At 36.4% G+C, this 21,588-nt stretch overlaps 1 long non-coding RNA gene across 1 annotated transcript; it reads right to left on the reverse strand.

Annotated features, from left to right (window-relative positions):
• Window positions 1-325: 325 nt before the first annotated feature.
• LOC127513350 (uncharacterized) lies at window positions 326-5,917 on the reverse strand. Its single transcript, XR_007930387.1, has 3 exons — window positions 5,760-5,917; window positions 5,384-5,493; window positions 326-1,183 (listed from the first exon to the last, which is right to left on the reverse strand). It is a non-coding gene; the product is annotated as an uncharacterized LOC127513350 (long non-coding RNA).
• Between the last annotated feature and the right edge of the window lie 15,671 nt (window positions 5,918-21,588).

A 21,588-nucleotide genomic window follows, 5' to 3' on the forward strand; every position in this document is an offset into this window, starting at 1 on the left:
GTCAGGCTGGTGAAACTGTGAGTAAACCATTAGAATCAAACAGTGCAAACAGATTATTTTTTTTTTGGACAAAAAGCCAATTCAACAGCCTCACTGTAGGATATTGGAGAAACATTATTTCTTTTTGGCTCTATGTGTGTGTGTGTGTGTGTGTGTGTGTGTGTGTGTGTGTGTGTGTGTGTGTTATCTAGATTTTCTTTTGTTCTGTGTTATTTTACTACTCTACTTCTACTTTCCCCCGGGTGACCTGCCAAGAGACTGCAGATGGTGCGTAGCATCAAATGGAAACATTTATGTTCAATATTGTGCACGGTCCCTTTCAAATAAATAAAACAACATTTAATTAAAAGGGAAATGAGATAATGCCAATGATGATGCAGCGAAACTATACATTAGCAACATGGACCATGATTTATATTGCACACAAAACTGTAATAAACACACAAAAATATTCAACTTATAACAAACAGCGTTTAACAGCAGCACAACTAACTAAGAGAGACATTCTAAAAAAGCACATTTGATTGTTATAGGGTAGTGTACCGTATACAGTTTGATACAGAAACAAAGCTGCACTCTTTTGTCACACACCAATTACTGCAAAAAAACATGGCTTTTTACTGGAAAACTATACTATACTGTACTAGTGTAAAATGTGAAATGTTTTCCTTAAAAATGACTTCCATTAACAATGGTAACAATGGCAAGTGTCATTCCCAAGTAACTGATTAACTTTAGATGAAGGCATCTGTAAAACTGCATCAATGGAAACATTATTTTTTGCTTGAATAAAGCCATGTTACCATAAGAAGCACATTATTTTAGGTAACCTGACCTTCACCTGATTTGTGTTACTTATTACCCAGATATATTGTTGCTCTTTGCATCTATTGTGGTTTGAATGCGTCTTCTGAAGATCATAGGGAGATGAGGAGAAGAAGGACGAGTAACAGGCAGGCAGGCATTTACGTGAGGAAGATCGCTGTGATTAGTCGGGGTCCGGGGGGTTATTTGGCAGCAACCTCGTTAAGAGTTGAACTGTGGCGAGCGGAGGGGAGTCTGTCATGTCAGTGTTTGTCTCTGGTCTCTGTCTCATCTGTAACGGCAGCCTGAAGCAGCGGGCCTTAGTCACAAAACAAGTCTCACCGCCCGGTCCCCGTCTCTGAACGTCACAGCTGTGGGACTCCAAGAAAAACATGTTGTTAGCTTTCTTTTCTCTCTGATTTATTCCCTTCTGCTCTGGCAGTGCACCACCAGTGTGCAGCTCGAACGCCTGCCAGCATGTCAACCCAATATACATCTGTGGAGGTGGACTGATAAAAACAGTTATTCCTGTGTTTGTGACTTTAAAAATAATTGTTTTTATTTTGAAGTGAAAAGATAAGATGGCCCTCCAGAATTGCCACAGGAAGCCCGAATTACCATGTTATTATTAGTGTTATTTTTAATTTAATACATATTGTAATTCATACACTCTGAATGAATGCTGGGTTAAAAACAACCTTGGCAGGGTTGAAAATGGACAAACTCAGCGATTGGGTTGTTTTAACCCTCCGGTTGGGTTAAATGTTTGAGCTGGGTAGTTTTCTTTAACTCAACTATTGTTTAAAAATGACTATATGACTGGCTTAAAATGAACCCAACATAGGCTGGAAATTAAAAATCAGACACATAATTACTAGAGGCAACAATAATAATCAAAAGGGGAACATTTATTAATAAGCAATTTAATAAATGTTTAATTATTATTCATTAAACATATTAATAAATATCAATTTCCAACATACTTTGGGTTCATTTTAAGCAAGAAAAACAGTAATTTTTAAACAATAGTTAAGTTAAATAAGACTACCCAGCAGGTTGGGCAAACATTTAACCCAACCACTGGGTCAAAACAACCCAATCGCTGGGTTTTTCCATTTTTAATCCAACTTGGGTTGTTTTTAACCCAGCATTAAGAGTGGATTATTATTATTTCATAATTCCATAAATTAGATGCACATTTTAGACATTTGATAATTGACTTAATTCAATATGAATTCACAGTGTTGCTATTATGATATATCTTCAATTAAAATATGGGCAATTAATTATGCACATATTCATATTTCTGTATATAAGTCATACAATAAACTTACCTTTCAGATCAATGTCTTTTCGATTCTACTTTGACTGTCTTCGATTATTTAATTTTCCAACTAAATTGTCAAAACACAATTTACATTAATGACACTTCACAAAGATATGTAAATATTAATAAGAATAATATTAAAAGTCATTTATACATTCTGTAAAAGTGTACCCAGATATGTGGCTTCTTTGAATCATTTTACATGTTGTGCCTTCACAAATATATTAGCAAATGTTTCTATATTTATTTTCCTTAATAACACTGGCTGATGCATAATCATCATGCACATGTTAAACTTATATCTAAACATGTTAAAAAGTAAAATCTTCCCTCATCTTAACTTATACATACACACTATCTTCTACTTTTGTTTTGTTAGTTCTTCAGAAAATCAAAGATTTGTCATCACTAACCAGGCAAATCCAGTGATTAGTTCCTCCTTTTGAACATGTTTTTTTTTTTGTACTTGTTTAAGCATAAATCTAATAAGTTTTATTGAGGTTTATGCTTTAGACAAGAAAACAATTGCAACAAATGCACTACGTGATTGTTTTTCATATTCAATCATTGAATACTGAATTTCTGCATGATCCCTCAGGATTCTATGAAGTCACAGTTGTTGTAGGTTTTCATAGGTTTTCATCATTACATCTTTTGAACTCAGTATTGATTGGAAAACCATGACCGCAATGGGTCATTCATGTAATTTTACTAGTCCATAGCCATAAAACAACGTTCTTTCTACTGTCCTTATCATATATTCCCTCTAGCCCTTTTACTCTGCAAATAAAGAACTTTTATGCCCACCATTAACATGCTTTTATGTGGACGTTAAGAGATAATTGCTACCTTCGAAATTCCATTCAAAACGTTTGCGTTGATCGAGAGGGTAGAGCAAACGGGCGAGAGCAAAGCCAACAGTGTTGACTTCCCCATTCATCAAAGACCCTCATTAACAGAGACAAAATCGATCTGCCACGCCGGAGAGCTAACGCCACTGGGAATCTGCATCAGCGACGTCTCAGTTTGGCAAAGCAGTCACGCCCTCCCACCTCGACTCGCCAACCAGCACCCGGCTCTAATTAGATGCCGTGAAAGTTGCCACATCTAACAAGAGTGAGTAGAAGGATCCGATGAACTCTGAGAGGAAGAGCAGGAGTCCAAGGACTATTAGCAGCATGTGCCTGTGTCCCTGTCTAAAGGTCACATGTCATGTCCCAGAGCTCAGAGGTACTAAAGGGCATTTGTCTGTTAAGTGTGTCGGAGAAACCGGTAATAATTATCTGGCTCCAAGATTTTGGCACTATAAGCGAAACTGTTTTTCAATACCAATTTTTTGTATCATTTTAAATGATCATTTTGGGGACAAAATTATTCAGAGCTGCAATTTAATCTCTAAATCTGACATAATCCGATCAAATGTCTAAAAACATTTGTAATTAAGGCCCAAACACTGATGGTGTGAGGACCCTGTTGTAATTGCTCGGTCAATTCTTCTTCTTCTCCGAAATGAATCACATTTTTGAGGGCCTAAACATGCTTTAAAACTCAAGAAACTTTGCACACGCATCAGAAGTGGTGAAAATTTACGTCTGATATGGGTTTCAGAATTAGGTGTGGCAAAATGGCTTGATAGCGCCACCTACAAAATTTCAATTAAGCGCCCTTTGTGCTATGTTTCACGTACAAGTATGAAATTCAGTAGACACATGTAACAGCCCAATACCTACAATCAATGTTTCGCCATGAAACAGGAAGTTGCTGTAACTCGGGCATACAATGTCTGATCTGCCCCAAACTTCACATGTTTTATTAGAGTCCTGACTTGAAGACATCTACATGGCAATATTCAGTTACAGTGATAGCGCCACCTGCGGGCAACAGGAAATGCCATGTTTTACACTGTGATTAACTCATTGAGATTTAAACAGATCAACATTATATTTGGTCAGTCTAATCTTAAGACCTTATGATGTTAAATTGCAAAGATCTTGAGTTTTTGCCCTGACAAAGTCTGATGTTTCACCATGAAAGAAGCTGTTGTAACTCAGGCATACAATGTCCGATCTGCCCCAAACTTCACGTGTGCGATAAAAGTCCTGGCCTGAAGACATCTACATGCCAATATTCAGTTACAGTCATAGCGTCACCTGTGGGCACCAGGAAATGCCATGCTTTACACTGTGATTCACTCCCAGAAACACATTTAAATATGCCATGAAGTACCAAACATGCTAGAAACACGTTAAATCATGCAACACTTGGCTAAGTGCCAATGTATGCGATTAACACCACAAAACTGGAAGTTGTTGTAACTCAGGCATACAATGTCTGATCTGCTCCAAACTTCACATGTTTGAGAAGAGTCCACCGTGCCCACCGTGCTCTGTTTTCTTAAAGCTACGTGGTAGTGTTGCATGCACAGGTGTGAGGGCCCTTTCATCGCTGCTTGCAGCTTTAATTACATTTATAATTCCACTGTTGACCCTTCCCTTACACCTTAACCCACTTTTAAACCAACCCATACCACCAAATCTGTCCCTAATCTTACCCGTATCCACCTCAATAGCAGCACAAGTGTTTCGCAATACAATATGAACACAAAAGGTACATTGTACTTATTTTTGATATAAGTACATAGTAGTTAAGGCCACCTTCATATAAAGTTGGACTGAAAAAAAAAATAGAATAACACTAGTGCACAATTAACAAATTACAGTATGAAATATGCCAAATATGGTCATGATGAGGTCTAGGCTGTTTCATTTGGTTTAGTAGCATTTGTTTCACAGTGAATCATAACCTAACCATATTTCGGAAACAGCTTCATATCTGTTTATACTCCAGTTTATGTAGTGTACAGAATCAGTTGCATTTGTAAGTGTGATCATAGTATAACTGAAACCCTGTTTACGGCCCTGCCCATAACACATAATATTTATAAAAATGTTATAAGATATGGAGGGAAGAGGTGTCATAAAAACTGTACTAGTCTTTCTGAGCTTTCCAAAATGTATGTATCAAACTTGCACTGCATGATATGATCATTTGGTGTCCGTTCAAGTCACTTTTATTTTGCACCAAGTCATTTTGAGTTTTTCATGTATGCAAACCTGTCCATCAGATCTGATCCCATGAATGTGCGTCAATCGTTTGCTCTCATTCTGTTCCTAAACAACAACCTTTACCAGGTTAAAATTTTGCAGTCACCCATACTGTATCAAACAAGAGTCTTGTTTTGACAGCACTTACTTTTCCGAGCCAAACAAGCCGCGGTCACACGCTCAACACGATGCTGACTCCAACAACACATGACCTTGAGGTTATTTTTCCTTCGAGTCAGTCTCCCTCCAGCTGCACATCTGGGGAATTTCAGGAGGGAAAACAAGATGGCTGTAGATTTTTAGAATCTTTAAAAGGTCACACTTCCAAACAAATGCCAGCAGTGCCAAGCCTTTTCCCCATAGAAATAGCGAACTGGCAAACAAAGAGTCAGACTCCATGTGGAGAGACATTTTTATGATGGAAAAGGTTTTAATATGAGTTTGGCCTTTAATTAAATGCTTTGGATTGATTATTTTGTGAAAGCTGAACAGGAAGAAAACAGAGAAAGCAGGATAGGACTTACAATTACAAGCAAACCTTTTTAAATGTCTCTCACAACAATTTCAGGTCTGTCATCTTCCTGTTTGACCTAAAATGTTAATTATCTGCCAATTCAGTAGCAGTACAATTATAGTTATACTAATGCTAATATTAGTTTTACTAATATATGTTACAGTTATATTCAGTTATGTTTCATTGTGTTTCGGTTCTGTCTTCCTTGATTGCCGGTTTGACATAGTTTCTCAGTTTGTCTAATTGTTCATCCCGTTCACCTGTTGGTTCATCAATTATCTCATTAGTTCTTTGTTTTGCTATGTGTACTTAAGCCCTGAGATGTAGCAGACACCAGAAAGAACTGAAATGTCTGTACTAAATTTTAAAAAAGGACGATCTTTAGGTTTATATTGTTCCTATTGCAAAAGGGCAGTTTTTGTTTGCCATGGCACATTTGAAGCGTTCAACCCTTGACTTCTGGTTGACAGAAAATGCTTTATAAGTTCTCTAGGCGTGACATTTAATACTGAGGTTAGCACAATGTAAAGGTGGTCCGGGCCACTTCAAAGAAAGGTTGACTTCAGCCAAGCATCAAAACCTGCAAACCAGTCCACTGCCTTCAGGGTTTCTTTTCCTACACCGTGCAAGCATGGCCTTCTGGATTTTAACTCACTCAGCTGTTTTTTTTTTTTTTGTGTGTGTTCATTGATTTATTTCTGATGTATGTCCTATTGTTTCTCACTAACACATCACGTCTTAGATGTGTACTGGGTTTCTTGGAGAATGTGTCACATTAGAACTGATAGTTGGTTGAGAGTAAGTTGGTGATATATACTGGATGTTTCACTTTGAAAGTGTTTCAAAAGGTGCAAGAAGCAATTGGGTTATAACATTTTGCAGAAATGGCACCACAGCCATGTTTTCCAATGAGCGTGGGTTGTGTATAATATACAGGAGTGTTTTTGTTTATCAGACTAAATATGAATATGTTTATAGCGACCGCATAGCAACACCTTAGCAACTATATAAAACTAGAAAATAAATAGCAACACCCAAAAAACTACATATGTATGTGGAATGCAAAAGATAGCAATCTTCTGCACTAAAAGAAAAAAATAAAATTATATATACTGTGTATATGTATGTATGCATGTGTGTGTGTGTGTGTGTGTGTGTGTGTGTATATATATATATATATATATATATATAGTTACATACCAAAGGCTGTGCAAATAACATGAGCTGGAGCTGATAGAGGGTCAAAAGAGCTCAAAGCAATAGTGGAGAGCATAGTCACAGCTATCAACAAACACCAGCACCCCACAAAAGAAGATCATCGGCTGTGTGAGAGCTGAAGAGCAGCAAAGAACAAGGACAGCTCTCCTGCTGGAAGTGGACCGAAGCACATTCAATCCACAAGAGAATGTCTGATGCCGAAAAGCCATGAAACACCTGATGAGTTCAAGTCACATCTGATGATGCTTCCCAGCACATCCGTAGGATGTTTCTTTGCAAAAGTGATATTTTAGTATTATTTATATACTATTGTATTTTCTATTAATATTTTGAATTAACTTTTAGTTTTAAACTTTCAGCTTTTATTTTGATTTATTACATTTTTAGTAATTTTGTTGTGTGCTTTTTATTTTTATTTTAGTTTTAGTTCACTTTTATTTCCAGTTAGTAATTTTAGTGCTTCAACTTCAACAAGGGGTCATGAACTGATAAATCAACTTTTCCTTGAGCTTTTGATATATAAGAGGTCATCGTATATAAGAATACCCTATAAGTTTCAGAACTGAAAACTTCCTTGTTAGTCCAAAAATAGCTTTTAATGTTACCAAGCCCAGCAAACGACGTCCAGGAATGTGCCTATTTATGACGTAATAGATAGGTGAAACTCCGCATCCGCAGAAGAAAATCAATGCCTATTTCATCATTGCAACGTTAGCCCCGCCCACTGGAATGGTAAATCATGTGCCAGTAAATCAAACCTGTGACTAAATGCTCAACTTCACATTGTTTCTCTTGGTATGATAAAAATAATCTGTTTTTTAAACTGTGATTAAATTATATATAGAAAGCGATCAAAGAACGCTCCCTTTACAATCGCTGGAGCTGTCAATCAAACAGCGTGAGTTTATCAGTGACTGAGTTCTGGACTCGCATCAAAACGCCCATTTTATTCAATGAATCTCTTAGTTACATCACGTTTGCACTGTTAGTTATGATGAAAGCATTCGTCATTATGCAGAAATCGAGTTGCAATGACAAGATCGCTGCATTCATGAGCTCAACAACATGTCTGTGATCGACTACAATGTTCATCACTGCAACCTTTCATGCCACGATCTAAATATAATGCTATAATCAACACTTTTCACGATTAGTTAACCTTGAGAGCTGTAATAGTAAAAACATGCAAAAAGTTTTTGAGAGAGTAAAACATGTAATACTTAGCTATTTCATATGTAAAGATTTTAGCCAATCACAGCAGTGGGCGTTTACTCTGAAGTCGCAGCAGACACGCCCCTTAAAACAGGGCATTCAAATAAAAGGGCTAAAATCAGGAAAAATTCCTTTCATTTACAAATTATGACATTTTTTGATGTAAATCATACTAACAGTATAAGTTCACCACAGGAAACACTATAAAACAATAAAACAATGCAGTTCTTGACCTCTTTAAACTAAATTAAAATTGACTGTAATGAGCTGAAAATGAAATGGTTTACTTGCTTTAGTTTTAGTTAACGTTAATAACCCTGTCTTGCAAGCAATATTACTCACTGCAAAAAAATATGTATCAAAGTTGTAAATAAAACAAAGATTATTGGAGTATGTTTTACAATAAAATACTTCAGTCTTTCTACTTCGAAATGTCATGTTTAATTCAATGTGGTAATTGCCATTTCTTTGTAACAATTTCTGAGTGGAAACTGTTTCAAAGGAAATCCTGCACCATCCTGCAAATCATGATTGCAAACAGGATTACTAATGAAGTGTCTTACCAGAAGGAACTCATCACCATTATCAGAGAAATATCGGTTGAGGAAAGCCAAGGTGTGCCAAAAGAAACCCATGTCTGTAAACAACAAAACAATACGTTATAATCAAACTATCATAACAGTGTCATTTTAATGACCTTATCTGTCGACATGATGCTGGTGAATTGCAGAGCTTCTGCAAACATCCACATCACTACGATCAGATGTTTCTGGACTGCTGTTTTTTCACTGCTTTCATTTTTGTTGTTTATTTTGTTACTAAGAGGAAAGCGCGCACCACATATTTATATATTCATCTTAACTTCACTCTTAGCAGTGTGGGCAGCATATGGATGTTCATTAACAGTATATCGCTGCAAAAGTATGTCCAACTTCTTTTTATCCCTAAGCGAAGAACGAAAATAACTTGTGAGTATATCAGGGAATTGAATCACATTCAGGCTCTTGTGTGTTACGTGTGAGAGTACGAGAAATAAGTTGCTGGCTGCAGTTCACTTTATGGCCACCGATGTCGTTAAAAACAAGGATTTAAATTCTATGTATAGCCCCTTTAAACATTTTACTCTATGTTTGGATATAACAATGTTGGGGTAACAGTTGACAGTTTTACAGCTCATTTAACTATTGTCATATTTCATGGTCATCACATATGTTTATAATGGACAAATTGATTTGCTTGTGTTCATGTGTCTTTCTCAGCTGCATTGCTTCTGCACAATCTTGTTCATTTTGTCTTCAACACTGGCCTGCATGCACAAGCCACGAAGATGTATGTGTGCATGTGAGATAGAACAGAATTTCCACTTCCAAGTTCTTTTTATGGCCCGTGTTTTGCACAAGGTAAATGAGGCCTGCAATGCAACATTTCTGAAGTCATAATTCTAGCTCTGGTTGAAGCCTGGAATTAATTCAGGCAAAAAGTCCTGTTGCTTTTCTCCAACTTCATGTTAGTAATGGGCTATTTTGTCAACATAATGCAGCAGCAAATGGAGTGCGGTAATGACTGCATTTGCTGATTGAAATGGAAAATGAAAGGTGGATATAGGGGTTCTTTGCCCAGACCCATTTGAGGTAAGGCCTCCCAGCAAATGGTCTGTGCACTCATTTTTCCCAACACGGATCAAAAGGACCGGACGAAGAGGGCGAGAAACCATTTCCACTACACTGGGCTTTGTTGCATTGTTTTTTGTCACTGCTTTTATCATCATATTTCAATGTTGATCTTGTCAGGGATTATTAAGAGGGTAATTGTCCAGCTATGCTTATGCTTATGTCTAACTAATCAGTGAAAGGACAAAATAAGAAACAATTTTATTATACACCGATCAGGCATAACATTATGACCACCTTCCTGATCTGGGGAAGATCTGGGGAATTTGGAGGCCAAGTCAACACCTCAAACTCGTTGTTGTGCTTTTCTGAACCATTTTTGCTTTGTGGCAGGAGCATTATCCTGCTGAAAGAGGCCACAGCCACCAGGGAATATCGTTTCCATGAAAGGGTGTACATGGTCTGCAACAATGCTTAGGTAGGTGGTACGTGTCAAAGTAACATCCACATGGATGGCAGGACTTAAGGTTTCCCAGCAGAACATTGCCCAAAGCATCACACTGCCTCCGCCGGCTTGCCTTCTTCCCATAGTGCATCCTGGTGCCATGTGTTCCCCAGGTTAGAGACCCACACGCATCCGGCCATCCACGTGGTGTAAAAGAAAACGTGATTCATCAGACCAGGCCACCTTCTTCCATTGCTCCGTGGTCCAGTTCTGATGCTCACGTGTCCACTGTTGGCTCTTTCGGCGGTGGACAGGGGTCAGCATGGGCACCCTGACTGGTCTGTATCTGTGCAGCTCCATACGCAACAAACTGTGATGTGTATTCTGTGTATTCTGACACCTTTCTATCAGAACCAGCATTAACTTCTTGAGCAATTTGAGCTACAGTAGCTCGTCTGTTGGATCGGACCACACGGGCCAGCCTTAACTCCCCACATGCATCAATGAGCCTTGGTTGCCCATGACCCTGTCATCAGTTCACCTCTGTTCCTTCCTTGGAGCACTTTTGATAGATACTGACCACTGCAGACCGGGACCACCCCACAAGAGCTGCAGTTTTGGAGATGACCCAGTCGTCTAGCTATCACAATTTGGTCCTTGTCAAACTCACTCAAATCTTTAAGCTTGCCCATTTTTCCTGCTTCTAACACATCAACTTTGAGGACAAAATGTTCACTTGCTGCTTAATATATCCCACCCACTAAAAGGTGCCGTGATGAAGAGATAATCAGTGCTATTTACTTCACCTGTCAGTGCTCATAATGTTGTCTGATTGGTATATAATATTATAAAGAAGCAACATGTAGGACCAACATGTCAAAGTGTTTTGTGCAACAACCCAAAATTGCCCACATGTGGCCTAATTCATCATGAAACACAAGCAGAATGATTTCTATGATTTTGTGAAACCAAACAGTATTGCATTATGAACCACTTTACATAAGAATGCTTGATTATTGACTAAATGTGCCTTTCAGTGTCTTTCAGGGTGGTCAGTGCTTTTAAAAGCCAGTTATTGCTATGATTAGCTCCTCAGGAAAACATTCATTTTCACGGGCATCTATTTTGCACCAGATGAAAATACATGCTGTAACTTTTGAGGTTTCTGAAACATTATATAAAAATGCTTTTGAAATACAGTAGTGGTTATGTATGTTATCGCATATGGCAATGTTAATGTATTTGGTCTTGGCGGACTAGATCTGCTGCTGCTTTTGATTATTGCTGCTGCAGAGCATGTATGGACTTGTTACTGCTAATAGATACACGTGTGAGCATGTAAGATCTGCTGCTGCTGCATAAATAGACATACATCAATCCCACAGCAGATCCAGGCAGGTGGAGCTGAGGAGGTGGAGGGTTCAGAGAAACTCTGATTAGACTAGATTATAGCAAACACTGAACCAGACTACTGTATTTAAATGTTGAGCGAACAATCACATTGGCTACAGGATCAGCAGAGGCCAATCAGTAATCATGTGATTGCTTGCAGATTGCATGTAAAGGACCGATCAGGTGCTCCATAAAAGAATTTCATATAAAAGTCCTCCCCCTATGTATATTCATGACTTATGATCAGGCATCAGATCACAGAAACTCAAGTCGTTTTCACTTGCACAAATACTCAACTGTAAAGCACCGCATGACACATTCTGTTCTATAATTATTCAAGATTAATTGAAGGAAGATTTAAGCAAGAAACTCAATAAGATAACAAGTAAATGCTGATGTTATAATTGATGTGACAACTTCATTTTTCAAACCATAAAAGGATAAGAATGGTGAGAATATGATTATGAGTGAAACCAGGCATGTTTAACTCACGGTGCTAATTATTCTGTACTACACATTTTTAGAAATAGTGCATAAATTTACAATTGCAGTTTTATTCATATTCACAGTCAACATCTCTTGCACCATATGAGGGGTGGAGAATATGGATTGGTTTAATGACTGAATTCATCAATTCGAGCAAACAGACACACACTAATAATTTCCTTGTGTCAGAAATTATCATATCCCAGCAGCACATCACAGCAATCAATTTCAATTTAATACAGTTTTATATATCTCACACATGCAGCACTGCACACTTTCAACCCCACAAACAACCTCTCGACTCCAGAGTTGTTTGGAAAAGGCAATTTTCAGCTTAAAGTCTTGACAAGCTTTGTGAGGCATGACGCCTCAGCCCTGCCATCAATCAACACCTGTTCAACTGCAGGCCAACAGACCCAGACACACTTATTTCTCTGCCCTGTGTGAAATGTCAGCTCTTATGTCATGATTTTTTTTTTTTTCATGATGCTGTTTAGATCAGATCATAGTGTAGATCATATAAGACTAAAACAGGCTATTTTTTGATATGATGTATGCTGAAATTTGAACAGAATTTTGCTTGATAATTTCTAAATAAATTAATTAATAAATGAACAGCATTTTTGACTAGTTTTTAATCTGAGAGCTACCATTTCTGATGATCAGTCAAACAGGAACATTACTGAGTGAGTAAAACTTCTAGTTTTAACTCTTGAAATTGCATAAGGAATACAGTGACCAAAAGTGATGTCCGGCCTAGGAAAATCGACATCTTTATTTATTCAAATTTTATTAACATTTTGTTAAAGAATTTGTAATAATATTGTGTAGAGTCAATTGTTTCATTTGTGATCATAATACAAAGAAACTTGTGCAGACATAATTTTTGGACAGACTGTCATACAAAGAAATTATAAATGCATGCAATAGACAAGAGAAAACCAACATAATATTAATAACTGATGATGTTGTAGTCAATGTATGTTTTATTTTTATTTTTTTATTTTTTTAGCTTTATTTATTTATTTAGCCCAAAAATGGAGTTTCTATTTACACTAAGTGTAAATAGCCTGTCTTGTTGGCAAAAACTATTTACACTAACTTCGCCCACCAATGTCTGGTTGGGCCACACAAGATTCTCACTTTCTCCCAGACACTCTTCTCTCTTTTCTCCATCACAAATCAGATCAGAAAGGAATTTATTTTGAATAAAATTGAATTAAATATTTGAAGCACTTACATACACCAAACTTTACAGTTTTATTCCTATCTATATTTTTTAAAGGTTTTCACAGAGGGATTTGTTCACATACAATGTACATAATTTTATTTCAAAGAAATTTTCTTTCATTCATTCATTCATTCATTCATTCATTTGACTGTTCACAGTATTTTCTAAATTTTGGAGTGATAAAAAAGATACCCAGAATCCCCTCTGTAAAAACCTTTGACTCTAATATGTAAAAAAAAAAAATAAAAAATAAAAAAAAAATAAAAAATAAATAAATAAGAATTTCAACGTTCATTCAATGTTCAGATTTTTTTACTAGAATTATATGCAAATTAGTGCATTTTTAAGTAAACAATGCCTCATTTGCATATATATATATATAATTTTTTTTTTTTTTTTTTTTTTTTTTTTTTTTTACATTTTAAACATTTTAAAAAACTTGTAATACAAATAATGTGTGTAATTCTTAATCAATCCACTGGGGAAGTATGGTGATAACTATTCGTTTTTTTTGTTTGTTTGTTTTCACACTATTCACCTGCAGTGTTTTGCCTTAATAATTTTAATAAATATAATCATTTACACTCTGCTATTATTGCATCCTGTTAATGCACAACAATACTGAGGTGCAAACAGTATCTGCCACTATATATAAGTATAAATACTGTAGCATCTAACAACTATTTGTTGTTGGCCCATCGCTATTTTCACTTAGTGTAAATAGCAAACCGCTAAGAAAATGCTGCTATTGTCACTTTGTGTTTATAGCATCTATTGCTAAGAAAAAAAAGAAAAAAATGCAATTTTCATTTAGTGCAAATAGCCGCTAAAAAAAATAAATAAAAACTAGTAGTTTTAGCTGTAGTTTTAGTAGTACAGTAGCTGTAGTGTTTTTTTTTTTTTTTTTTTTTTCAAAATAACTTGGATAAGTCAGATAAATAGCTTAACCGAGTTTAGTGTCTACTCTTCACTCATATTTAAAATAATAAAAATATATTATAAAAATTCAACAGAATATATACTGTTGAATGTCTGTTTTTTCCTGGTTTTTAAAGACATCCTAGTTTTCACACATGGAGGTTTGCTCTGCAGTCTTCCTGACACTTCATGGTGAACACGTTTGCTCTGTAGCATCATTATGGAAATTACAAATGGCCCCTCCAAGTGGGTTTGCACATTTGCAGAATGCTTTATTTGATTTCAGCTTTATTAGTCCTGCAGCAGAATTCATTCTGCCAACAGTAGCATGCCAAATGCTTATTAGAGGTGAAGGTGGTATCTGTGTGTAAACACATGATTTAGCAGTGAAATATAAGCCAGACTGTACTGAAGAATTTATCATTATTTCACTGTATGGCCTTCTACGTCTAAATCTGTTTAGATAAAAGTCATATACTTCAGCCACATTACAACATTAGCAGGGTTGTGCATCATTCAGAATTGATAATATTTAAAATTTTAATTCAGTTTTTGAAGTGGGAAACAGTATTTTATGAAATTACTTTTACTTTATTAATCGCATATTTAATTACTGCAGGTTTGCATAATATTCTGAGTTTGCATTTCACTGTTTTTGTTCATTTTAAGGAATACCGAATCTGTTTTTGTGCAGGTGAGATGAGTAAATGCCTGTTCACATGCAGTCGAAAACTACACCATTTTCTTCAGCGTATTGCTTCATCTTAAAAACTCTTGTAGAGAACTGACATAAAACTCATTTAGCTGTGCAAATACTAGCCTCTCGCTCACTGTGACATCAAGGCCAGATTTAAAACAAGACTGGTCTGAAACCTGCTGTCAAAACAAAGAACGCTGACCTGCTCGTCTCTTTGCCGGGCCAATTTATTCAGCGTTACATGCAGACATAAGTGGAACGGCGACCCCTGACCCGCTCTTCTCCCAAGAAGAACATTGAGTTCCCCGTCCTCTCCTGCCCCGCAGATGAACACAAGCCAGGAAACGCGAGGTGATGAACTGCTGCTTATTTGATAAAAGATCTATTTCCTCAATCATGCTGATGTTGATTTAAGACTCACTCGGCAGGGATGATAAATAATGGATCTGGTTCATCATTGTTTACGGTCTGAGAGCAGCGCCTGACTTTAAACAGATTTCTCATTTTATTCTTCTATTATTTATTTCATTTCTTGAACACTGTTGCTGAGTAAAAAATAAGAATTCATATCCCAATGTGTTTTGAACAGTGAATTACTAGCTTAATAGATATTATAAACAAATAATGTTTACTTTTGGTATTTAATTGTTACTTTTGAAAGATAAGCAGGGAGACTCAAATTATGAAATAAATGTTTTTCTCCAAAACACATTGGCCACAATTATTGGCACCCCTAGAATTTTTTTATGAGTAAAATATCTCTGAAGTATATTCCCATTCATATTTACATTTTTTAGCACACCAGGGTGATCATGAACATGAAATTGTCCAGCCATGACTTCCTGTTCCACAAGAGTATAAACATGAGGAAACACAAAGGCCAAATTCCCTTAATCATTCATCACAATGAGTAAAACCAAAGAATTTCCACCATCAGGGAAATAATGAAGACGTTCCAATCAACTAAAGATGTTACAAATCTGCCTGGAAGAGGACATGTGTCTAAATTATCCTAATGTGCGGTGAGGAGGAACGTTTGAGTGGCCATAGACTCTCCAAGGATCACAGCTGGAGAATTGCAGAGATTAGTTGAGTCTTGAGTCTCAGAAAGCCTAAAGAAATTATCAATCAGCACCTTCATCCCCACCGGTTGTTCGGGAGGGTTTCAAGAAAAATCCTCTGCTCTCATCCAGAAACAATATCCAGCATATTCAGTTGTCAGACACGACTGGAACTTCAAACGGGACCGGCTTCTGTGGTCAGATGAAACTAAAAAAAGAGCTTTTTGGCAGCAAATCCAGATGGGTTTGGTGCACACATGGATAAAAAGTACCCCATTGCCCACGGTTAAATATACTGCTGGATCTTTAATGTTGTGGGCCTATTTTTCTGCTGGAGATCTTGTTCAGATACATGGTATCATGGATTAAATACCAACAGATAAAAAATCAAAACCTGACCGCTTCTGCTAGAAATCCAATAATGGGCCGTGGTTGGATCTTCCAACAGGACAATGATCCAAAACAAACATCAAAACCAACACACAAATGTGTCACTGAACACAAAATGAAGCTTTTGCCATGGTCATCCCAGCTCCCTGACCTGAACCATAAAGAAAATGAGTGGAGTGAACTGAAGAGATGAAGCACCAACATGGAGCTGCGAATCTGAAGGATCTGGAGAGATTCTGCATGAAGGAATGGTCTCTGATCTCTTGTCAGGTGTTCTCCAAACTCATCAGGCGTTATAGGTGAAGACTCAGAGCTGTTATCTTGGCAGAAGGAGGTTGCAAAAAGAAAGAAAAGAAAAAAAGAAATGGTAGCAACATTTTAGGTTTTATGGGAATTAACTTAAATTTACAGTAAAAACTAATAATAATAAAAAATAATCATGTTAATATTCCTTCCTAAAGTACACAAATATGTTTTATACAGTAGTGATGTTCAGCCTAGGAAAATTGACATCATCAAATTTGCAGTTAAAGATTTTTAAATCGTATTGCGTAGCTGTGCTTGGAGTCGATCGTTTTATTTGTGACAACGCAATGAAACATGCCAATTTGTGCCGACATAATTTTTGGCCAAGCTGTCATACAAAGAAATTATGAACACATGCAAAAACAAGAGGGTACCAATGAAATATTAATAACTGATTATGTTGTAGTCAACGCATGCTTTTTCCTTTAAGCCTTTTGTTTGTCTATGTTTTTTTTGCACAGTAAAATAAAACCTGTAGCTGTATGTTGTTTTTGGCAAATAAATACCTTAATCAAGTTTAGTGTTTTGTTCTTCTCATATTTAAAATATTTTAAAACTATAAATTATTATCCTCATATTTTGATGGTTTAACTGAATTTATAGGGTCATTAAAAGCAAATATCCCCTCCGGATGTCACTTTTGGCCACTACTCTAACTGCATAATATCCCAATAACCACTGTAATAATATAAGTGGTAAAAGAGACACATGAAAATAATAATATAGAAGGTGCTTTCACTCAAATACAAAACAGCATCATAGTAACACACATGGTACTCAAATAATGCAATAAACATTCATTCTTAAATTAGTGTATTCTTTCAAAAGAGACACAATTATGCCTGTAGTATCCTAAACTGAGGCCACTTTAGTTTGCAAGTCATCTATTTTGTTGGTGTTCAAACATTAAAAGGTTAGCCAAGGTTTTTTTGGCTGGTAATAGTAATAACAGAAAGACTTTCACAAACTGACCTTGCTGTGGTGATTGGAATTTCTACAGGGTGTCTGCTGGCCGAAAATAAATAAATAAAGCCACTGAGAGGGTCAGGTCTTTTACATAAACCTCAGCTTTAATTCATAATGCAGTGTTCAGTCTCAAATACTTTACATATTGTAGGTAGTAATTAATCAACCTTTTCTCGTGGCCTTCCCTCAAGTGCTGTTGAAGGTAAGTAGATCAACATCAGACTGAAGTTTCAGTTTGCTGAGTTAAATAAGACTGGTTAATTAGAGTTACAGATCAAGGTATCTTAAAATAACATACTCATTAACCACATAGAAATATGCAGATATATCAGTAAGTATCACACTTATATGCTGTTGATGAAAAATGCCAGCTTTATCCATGTTCAAACACAGCTTCTAGTACATAATATGGATATGTCCTTCTGTTCGACTCACTCAGTTTCACAAATATAAATTTTAAACAACCCCAAAGGCAAAAGAAAAGGAAACACGAGGGCCAATTAATGTTGTTTTGTTAACCATATGCTAGGTTAATCACTATTTTGGATAGTCCAAGTTTAAAATGGTGATTAATAAAGCATTCACTTGTTTATTCAGTGTTTTCCTGAATCTCATTGCATGCAGATTGTTTTTCCTTGAAAATGTACGAATCCACATTATATCATGTGTTTACTCCACACCTAGGCCATGCTACTCTTCAGTTCGATATACTGTGTATTTGAACCTCATTTTAGGGCGAAATATTCAATCAATGTTGCATTTTTCTCCCTTCAGGCCGATCCACAGGACTTCACATCTGACGTTTCTCATTATATTTTAATATAGAATCTCAAGATATTTTGCTTATTTTGGGCAGACAATGAGGGAGTGCCTTAATAAGACATTCATTTCCAACTGATTTATTTCCCAAATGATGACAAAACATGGATAAATTACAGTGTCCGTGTTACATATATTGCATTTTATTGCAATAATAAGGACATACAATTGCAAGCAGCTTGAAGTACATGTTATTCATTATAAAACAGACATTTTTGGATTTATTTAATTCAGGATGTGTCATAACATAATGTTTTAATAATAGAAAAAATGTGTCTTGTCTACATGGCTGCAATTGCAAAACAGAAATACAGAAATCATTGTTTTCTCAACATTGCAACATCTAATCAACTCCAAACAAAAATTCCCAAACATGTTTGTCGGCTGAACCTCTTTGCTGGGCTTCAAGTAAATATATTACATCAGAGATTTTAAGCAGTTAATATGATTAACAACATATTGTGTCCGTTAGCGTTCTCATTATTCTTCTTCTGCTCTGGAAGTCTATGGCAGCCCATAGAACCACTTGTGGGAAAGTTATGAAATTTGGCACACTGATAGAGGACAGTCCCATCATTAACTAGAGCAAACTTGGTGTCTCTAGATCAAACTCTCTAATGCCACCACCTGAACCATAAAGGTTGGAAACAAAATTCTTTTTTTCTGATTCCTTGGCTCAATCTGATTCAATTGCACCCTATGACATAATTTTCCGTCACTAAACTTTTCCTGTCAAAATCCCTACTTTTTCAAACTCCCCCTAGACGGTTGCTCCATTTTTCATGAAAATCAAATCACATCATCTTCAGACTATTCTGGCAAAAAGTTATACATAGTTTTTTGATAAACCCAACCATTCTCGAATAACGCACAAACAATTTCGAAGAAGAGCATGCCAAATTGGATGCGAGGCTATATCTCTACAATGCTTTAGCGTATTCAGACCAAACTTGGTCCATGTCATCACAAGCATTACCTGAGGCTACATGCTGTGTTTTTGTGTTTTGTCCAGAGATAACAAAAACGGTTTGTCCAAAAATTATAAAGCTGGTTGTTATAATTCAACTCAGCATGCTGCCCTGAATCTATCTAATTTTACCATATTGGCCATTTTGCATTTTGTAGCAAAATGCTGTATTTTTTGGAATGCAATAGCATATCATTACGAAACTCAGTATGGGTCATCAGCACGATGCCCTGACAGAGCTTGAGAAGTTTTGAGATAGTGCCACCTAGTGGTGAAATCAAATATTCATATGTTTAAAACTTTTGATGTGGTTGACTTAGAACTGAATCCTTGCCAAGTTCAATAATACTTAACATGCTAGGTTTCGCCTTATGGTTTGTGCAACGTTGCGATTTAGCGTTAAAACATCATTCGCGAATATGTTCAATATGTTAGTCCATTCGAGATGAAACCACCGTAGGAAGTTCGGAAACATAGGTCGTTGGCTAAATGTTAAAGCCCAAATGCCAAAATTTTGATAGCAAGTGGCAAAAAAAAAAAAAAAAAAGTCATGAAAGTCGTGCATGGGTATTTTTTTATGTACTCGTACATATACTTGTCTATAACTCCTAGATATTTTCACCAAATTTGACACTTATTTATGGGCACACTGTGAGGACACATAAAAAAGTGGTGGGTTGCACCTGTTGGTGGCTCTATAACTAAACAAAATATTAAATTGCCAATAACTACAATAAAGCATACGAGATAAATTGTTATATTTTACTTCTTGCTTGCTTCTTTGTACTCGGCCCCTTAATGGCTGCTTGCAGCTATATTTTTGATTTGTTTTTGTTAGTTTTACATTTTAATGAATTCATTATCTTTTCATCAACTCACAAACCCCCTGAGTTAGGTCAAAAGTAATCTAAAAGCAATCAAAAAGTAGTCCAATTATAACACCTAAAATGTATAATGTAATGGATTACAACATTATCTACAAATTTTATCATGTAATTTGCAATCATTAATGGACTACAACTTGTAACCATCTACACAGCACTGAAAATATACAGCTGCCCATGTAAATATTCAGTAACACAGTACACTATGATATAATGTGTCATCAAACAATTATATAAAACAAAGTTGCTTGTTACGACCTTTCTAATCTCATCCTTATGTGCATAAACCTGAAATTCTGCTCATATTCAGAAGTAAAACTCTGTGCACGCCACTCATGTCATTATGTTTAGTATTAAGCTTCACAGGCTAATTAATGCACTCGCATCCCATAAACTCTGGTTTGTACTAGTAGGATTTTCTAAACCCTAAATTAATAGCAATTTCTTTTACTAATACCTTTGAATTAGTTTCCGTCTGTGCCTTTGCCTCAGGATGTCTTCTCTTTCTCATTTTCCATGAGTGTAAAGTATATTGAGCACCTTTCATAACATCCTCTGTGTGCCGCGGGCCAATTAAAGACTTAGAGATAATGGTCTGCAACTATTTCACTGTTTTGTCTTTTGCTCTTTGGTGCCGAGAGGCAATTCTTAACATTAAGAAAAAAACATGTTATTGCAGTCTAATTTCATTCTGTATGGCTTAACCTCACAATTTAGCATTTATTCCTGAAAGAAAAATATATATTATACAACAATCAGAATAGACTTTCGGCGGTGGAAAGGGGTCAGCATGGTTACCCTGACTGGTCTGCTGTCTATGCAGCCCCATACTCAACAAACTGATGCACTGTGTATTCGGACACCTTTCTATCAGAACCTGACTTCTTGAGCTCGTCTGTTGGATCGGACCACACGGGCCAGCCTTCGTTCCCCACGTGCATCAATGAGCCTCGGCCGCCCATGACTCTGTCGCCGGTTCACCACTGTTCCTTCCTTGGAGCACTTTTGATAGATACTGACCACTGCAGACCGGGAACACCCCACAAGAGCTGCAGTTTTGGAGATGCTCTGACACAGTCGTCTAGCCATCACAATTTGGCCCTTGTCAAACTCGCTCAAATCCTTTCGCTTGCCCATTTTTCCCGCTTCTATCACATCAACTTTGAGGACAAATTTATTTGTTCAATAAACATTACAAAATTTAAAAAAAAAATCCACAGAATTACTTTAGGTTCCT

The sequence above is a fragment of the Ctenopharyngodon idella genome, chromosome 5 (genome assembly GCF_019924925.1).
Source record: "Ctenopharyngodon idella isolate HZGC_01 chromosome 5, HZGC01, whole genome shotgun sequence".
Lineage (NCBI taxonomy): Eukaryota > Metazoa > Chordata > Actinopteri > Cypriniformes > Xenocyprididae > Ctenopharyngodon > Ctenopharyngodon idella.